This window comes from Anabrus simplex, chromosome 8 (genome assembly GCF_040414725.1).
Source record: "Anabrus simplex isolate iqAnaSimp1 chromosome 8, ASM4041472v1, whole genome shotgun sequence".
NCBI classification, from domain to species: Eukaryota; Metazoa; Arthropoda; class Insecta; order Orthoptera; family Tettigoniidae; genus Anabrus; species Anabrus simplex.
This window is the reverse complement of record NC_090272.1, coordinates 199,892,853-199,899,776: the sequence shown is the minus strand read 5'-3', so window position 1 is coordinate 199,899,776 and position 6,924 is coordinate 199,892,853. Positions and strand designations below refer to the sequence as shown.

General features: G+C 42.4%; 1 non-coding gene across 1 annotated transcript; it reads right to left on the bottom strand.

Annotated features, from left to right (window-relative positions):
- Positions 1-6,575: 6,575 nt before the first annotated feature.
- Positions 6,576-6,694, bottom strand: TRNAL-CAA (transfer RNA leucine (anticodon CAA)). The gene is made up of 2 exons: positions 6,657-6,694; positions 6,576-6,620 (listed from the first exon to the last, which is right to left on the bottom strand). It is a non-coding gene; the product is annotated as a tRNA-Leu (tRNA).
- Between the last annotated feature and the right edge of the window lie 230 nt (positions 6,695-6,924).

Here is a 6,924-nt window from a genome sequence, read left to right as displayed (position 1 = left end):
TATCTGGTGAAGAAAGAACTGAAACAGATTCTTCCGGCATAACGTCGGAGGTTTCAGAAAGTTGGGTTAGTATAGACTCTAAGGAAGAAAACCCAGGATGATTATAGTGAAGAAGTATGCACTTGACGGAAGATTCTGTGAGGATTTAATGTGCCCTTCAGATTGCCAATATTGTACGCCCGTGGCGTAGGCAACCAAACATGCAGTGTCAATATACAAGTGGACTAGTTAGTGGGCGCAAACTGCAGTTGGATTTCTTAAAATACTTCACTTCTAACGTATAGTGCAAAGATTTCTTTACATTTTACACCAAACAATTGGTGTTTTGGACCAGTGGTCTAAAATTTTTTGCAGATGTAACCACTCGGTATCTTTATATTTATCTTGGTTCACTCCTGAGCCGTCAATACGATAGCTAAGATTTCATAACATTTGGCAATCAAACTTCTGTATTAATTAATCAGTGGTCCAGTTGCCCGACTCGTTGGCTGAACGGTCAGCGTACTGGCCTTCGGTTCAGAGTGTCCGAGGTTCGATTCCCGGCCTGGTCTGGGATTTTAACCTTAATTGGTTAATTCCAAAGGCACGGGGCCTGGGTGTATGTGTTGTCTTCATCATTTCATCCTCATCACGACGCGCAGGTCGCCTACGGGAGTCAAATAGAAAGACCTGCACCTGGCGAGCCGAACCCGTCCTGGGATATCCCGGCACTAAAAGCCAAACGACATTTCATTTCAGTGGACCAGTTTATCCATTACCATGAGAATTTTTTTATAAAAATGGCCAAGCTTTCTCCGCAAAACTCGACAAGTTGTTGAAACAGTTCGCAATTTTACGTGGCGAAGGCTATCGTGATAACCAGCTATACTCACAGGACCTCACGTTTTACAAGAAGTCGAAATCTCAGAGATGTTGCCATTTATTTCACTGGTTTCAACGTACACTGGTTGCGATCAACTTGGTCAAAAGTTAGTCACGTTGTCATTCAGCTACCATGGCCCTTTTAAATTACTGCTATAACTTCTTCAAGCACTTACCATTCGCGATGTTGTGTGCCATGTCTCTCCTGTTATATGATTGCGGTGTTAGGATAGTAAGGTATGGGGCCCATATTTGGTACCCTCAGCAGATCTGAACTGGTAGAAATTCAGAAATATTATGGACAAGGTCAAAAATTGGTACCTATATATATTCCCCACTTACGGGCAAGTTACAATAAAACTGTAATAACGTAACGTAATCAATATTTGACATAAACACTACAAAAAACAAACTACCGAAAATGTGCTCGTAATTTCGTCCCCCACCAAATTTATGAAAAGTACAATTAATTTTAATATATTATTCTTTCTGACCTTAACAAACACTTTTCCTATAGTGAATTACTTGAAGGCCATTTGTGAAAATGTTTTCTTGGTATTCCTTTTAACATAGTCTTTCAGTGTTGCTCGTTTGTAACCTATTATATTGTCCCTTACTGCCTTAATATCCTTTTTCGCAGCCTCCTTATGCCATTGCTTGCCTTTTCCCATCTGGAAATAGTAATAAACTTCATAAATAACAAATAAAATGAAGGGGGACGAAATTACGAACATTCCCTAGTTTATTATGATGGCCGCTACAGTAACTCACTGTAGCGATTACACTTCAGGAACTAGACCGCATGACTGAAATGCAGTCCGGTAATTCATACGCATATCAGTGTTCACTCTAGGAATAACAGGCTCTTAATTTGAATGCTATACTAACTCAGTTCAGCATGAAAATGAATCCACCTTGTACACAGAAACTAAACCTGGCACACACAACCAACTCTCTCAACAAGCCAATGGGATGAGGCTACGCGTGTGCGCACGGCTAAATGTTAGGTACCAACCGTGCAAACCGGAAGTCCCTAAGGGGACAAAATTAGGTGCGGGGACGGAATTTGGCCCCCCTACCTTACTTGTATTTACCCCTCCACCCATTCCCGCATATAAACCCCTGTAAGGGGGGGGGGTTGTAGAATACATCTACGGCAATATTTAGTCTGTAGTAAAAGGTGAATCAACTGGCTGCCTGAAATCTCGATTTGGTAGTGTGTGTTGGCGAGCACCGGGCTTCCTTCCTTCCACTTACAGTGACAGCCTCAGCTTCTTCAGATCTTGTATCTGACCTCCCTTGGTCAAATCAAAGTGGTATTTGACTTAAAAGACGAGGGAGAACGATTTCATGTCCATTATTCTACGCTTTTCCTTGGAGCGGAGAAAATGTACAAGTGAGAAGTGCGAATCTCTGAGTACAGGCATGTAGAGATACGATTAAGTAATTTTCAAGAAGGTGAAATACACTGACTGAGGAAATGTCAAGGGATAGCGGAGCACTGATGCGCAGGTGTGTTGTCTGCGCACCACACGCCCCCTCTGCCAGCGGCAGTTGTATAGGAGACCTTGTGAGCAGTGGCTGTGCATGTGACAGGTGTAACATGGAATGTCGTCGTGAGCTGACATCGTTCAAACGGGGTATGGTGGTCGGTGCCCAACGGATGGGAAGTGCGATTTCGGAAGTGGTGCGGGAATTCGGCTCCACACGATCAACCGTGTCCAGGGTGTATCGTGAATGGTTCAATGCGGGTGTCACCGTCCACAACAGACGAACGACCGGCCGTCCAGCCACCCTCGATGACCGTGACCGGCGACATCTGAGACGGATTGTCAATAGTGACAGACGGGCAACCGTGCAACAAATCACGGCTCAATTCAACACAGGCCGTTCTAGACACGTCTTCCAATGGACAATCCGTACGAACATGGGTTCTATGGGGTATGGGAGCCGGCGCCGCACACGGGTGCCACTGTTAACCCAACGTCATCGGGCACAACGACGCGCATTTGTCGCCAGTCACCAGGGATGGACACTGGAACAATTGCATAACGTGATATGGTCGGACGAATCACGATTTCAAGTGCACCATGCCGATGGGAGGCACCGTGTATGGCGCAGGCATGATGAAATTAGAATCCTGAGACTACTTGTGATTAGTACCACTATGTGAGGAACACCATGGGTCGATGTTACTTGCGATTAGTACCATCATGTAAGGAACACCATGGATATACGTTACTTATTATTATGCGAGGAACACCACGGGTCTCCGCGTTGTTTATGGTTAGTACCATCGTGTGTATTCTACCGAGGGGGCTGGGGAGGGAGGGGGCGGGTCTCGCTTGAGCGGACAAAAGGTGCCGTACGCTGCGCTGGAATGTGTCGGTTCCCCTGTGTTCAGAATGGGTCTAGATAACCTATGCATGAGTAGTATCACTATATGAAAAACACCACGGGTTTACGTTGCCACTATGTGAGGAACACAATGGGCCTGTGTTGCCTTTGAGTAGTACCACCATGTGAGGGACAGCATGGGCCTGTGTTGCCCGAGAGTAGTACCATTATTTGAGGAACACCATGGACCTGTGTTGCCTGATATCAGTACCATAATATGAGGAACATCATGGGTCTGTGTTGCCTGTGGGTGGTACAGTTATGTGTGACACACCATGGGTCTGCATTACCTGTCATTAGTACCATCATGCGAGGAACACCATGAGTCTAGGTTACCTGTGATTTGTACCACTATATAGGGAACACCATGGTCCTGCTTTACCACTGATTGGTATTATTATGAAGGGACGGTGACCTGGATTTTGAAAACCTCTTATAACAAGCAACATCTTAGGAAAGAAGGCATTGTGAATTCGATCCAATGATTTTTTTGTATACGTGGTCATTTCATCATCATTCGTCTTATATTTTAGTCAATGGATACAGTTTTGAAGTTTTAAGTGGGGAGACCCAGCTTAACAAAGGACAAATGTTTAATGTTCATTCGATTGTTAAATATGCTACAATTGTTGTTAACAATTGCTGCACATATCCCAGTATTGGCTTGCTTCCTGGCAACCAGAAGCAACTTCAATAATGTCAAAAATTCTAATAATTACAATATGTTAACCCTCTACTGCCCAAATTATTTTGCTGTGTTTTTAAAAAAAATTTCTGCCATATACTAAGTAAATATGTTGTAAACTACACATAAATGCAGTTTTTATTGAATTTTCATGTTTGATTTTGAAAAATTAGGTTTGTGACTTCCAGGTCACACTGGGCAGTAATGTTCTGATATGTGAAAATTGACTAATTTATAAAATAACAGTCTCATAAAATATTCAAGATGCTTACCTTTGGTTTCTATATTTTTTATGCATATAATTTGTTAATAATAACACAAAACATAATTGTAAAACTAGCTATCCGCCATGTGACTGGGAAATGCTCCCAACCATACATTTGGCGCTTCCTGGTGGCTTATGTATATAACTATTAAACTATAAACAGTTTAAAATCACACAGCCATACTGTAACTTGAAAGTTACACTGGGAAGTAGTGGCTCAATTGCATTCTAACAGTAGAAAATGTGTACAGAATGATGTGTGACTTCAAAGTCACATTGGGCAGTAGAGGGTTAAAAGAAATGTTCAAAATTTCCCGCCTTTTTAACGGTATGTCACTGCTTCCCTTGTAAATTTCAAGTTTATAATAATTTTCGTACTTTTCCTGTTTTAAAGTGTACTAACAGACTGTGATTTAGATTTTTTGTCGAGTTTTTATTCCAAGCATCTGAAAATATTAATATGTTTGTGAATAAATATGTTATATAAAATCTAATATAAATCCTATTGATCTGAATGAGGTACAGATTGTAGTACAACACTATGGGAGGAAACCCTGAAGAAATCATAATTATCCGTGAAACAGTAAGATAATTAAGGAAACCGTGATATATTGTTAAAAAGGCGGGAAATTTTTAACATTTTATTTAAAATTATTATAAATAGAATTTTGAAATTATTGAAGTTGCTTCTGTTTGCTAGGAAGCATGCCAGTACTGGGATATGTGCAGCATTTGTCAACAACGTTTGTAGTAGGCCTATATATAACAATCGAATGAATATTGGCATATTTTCCCCGTGTTAAGCTGGGTTTCCCCGTTAATCGTCGTGCCATTTCGTTTCACCTCGTACCATTAGGGGCCGATGACCAAGCTCTTAGGCTTTTTAAACAACAAGATCATCATCATCATCATCATCATCATCATATATTTACACACTGATGTACAGACATAGATTTCGAGTGCAATACTTCCACTCAGTAATGAGCGGTGATAAGAAAGGTACAAAACATACTGTTGGGTTATTAAGTGGTTTAAGTGGCGATTGAATAATTCAAGGGCAACGTATCACGCATGAAGGAGAGAAACTCTTCACCATGTGCTGACTTCAGATCGATGTTCAAATCACCACCAAGTAGTAAATGGTGCTCGTTCTCATGAAGCTTATACCAACGTATAGATGACGCGAATAACCTCGTATACACAGACGACGAACAGTGGTTCCCGTGGTTACAACGGTGTCAGGAAATTGGTGACTATAATTTAAGAGAGACCCCAGACCAAGAACATAATATCCATGTTAAAAGTAATATCCCTTCAGTGTGCTCTTCATTTCATGTAACCGACAGTTTGTAGACCAAAAGGTACACTAGTCAGTAAACCAGAAGTGACACTTGCAAAGTGGCGAAGTTCCTGAACTCCGGCCATTTTCTGTGGGCAAGAGCATGAGTTGTCAACATTCTGGAGAGGTCTGTGTCTATGCCTGTAGAAGAAATACAGAGAAAAATTTCGAGAATGTATTTTTCATGTGTGTAGAATAAAAATACGCTGTATCAAATTGAGTCCGGATGCATCCATTTTCAGATGTGATCTTAATGTATTTTCTGAAATTATGATCTACTTTCTTGTCATTCTTTAAATTCACCCTCGCTCAGTATACAGACCTCGGTTCGTGACATTAAAGGCTTCTGAGCAAGTTTTGACATTCCTCGTGGAGCTCGTACTGCCTGATAGTCTTCACAGTTCACTCCCAGAAGGGCGATGGAGTGTCGTTCAGTTCCGAAAAGATGGATACAAATTAAAATATATTAGAGTCTCGGATTCAATTCCAGTCAGTGAACGTATAGCAGACACCAAGTATATTATTATTAATCCGTTTACCCTCCGGGATTGGTTTTCCTCTCGAACTCAGAAAAGGCATCCCACCTCTACTACCTCAAGGGCGGTGTCCTGGTGAGTGAGACTTTCGATCGATGGATACAACTGGGGTGGAGGACTAGTGCCTGGCCCAGAATGCCTCGTCTGCTATGCTGAACAGGGGCCTTGTGGAGATGGGAAGATTGGAAAGGGTAGGAAAGGAAGAGGGAAGGAAGTTGTCGTGGCCTTAAGTTTGGTGCAATCCCGGCATTTGCCTGGAGAAGATGGAAACCAAGCAAAACCACTTCGAGGATGCCTGAGGTAGGAATCGAAACCCTGTGTACTCAGTTGATCTTTCGTAACAGAGCCGGGAATCAAATCCGGGTCTCAGGAGGTGGCAGATAATCACACTAAACACTACACCCAAGAGGCGGACTTCAAGCAATTCAATCAGAGTTATTCAATTACATCCAAACTCCGCCATTTTCTTATGAAAATAAAAATCAAAATTTTTGTCAGGAGTGGGATTCGAACCCACGCCCTCAGAGAGGACCAGAATTCTACACGCCTGTACAGCTCAGGCAAGGAGCAATCCTTGAGTCTGGCGCCTTAGACCGCTCGGCCATCCTGACACGTTGCGCAGAGCGGATGAACTGATGGTGACATGCGAAGATTTTAAAAGAATTAAACTGTTTTCATGAAATCATCACGTGTATTGTCCGCTTCTGTGGTGTAGTGGTTAGCGTGATTAGCTGCCACCCCCGGAGGCCCAGGTTTGATTCACGGTTTTGCCACGAAATTTCAAAGGTGGTACGAGGGTTGGAACGGGGTCGACTCAGCCTCGAAAGGTCAACTGACTAGA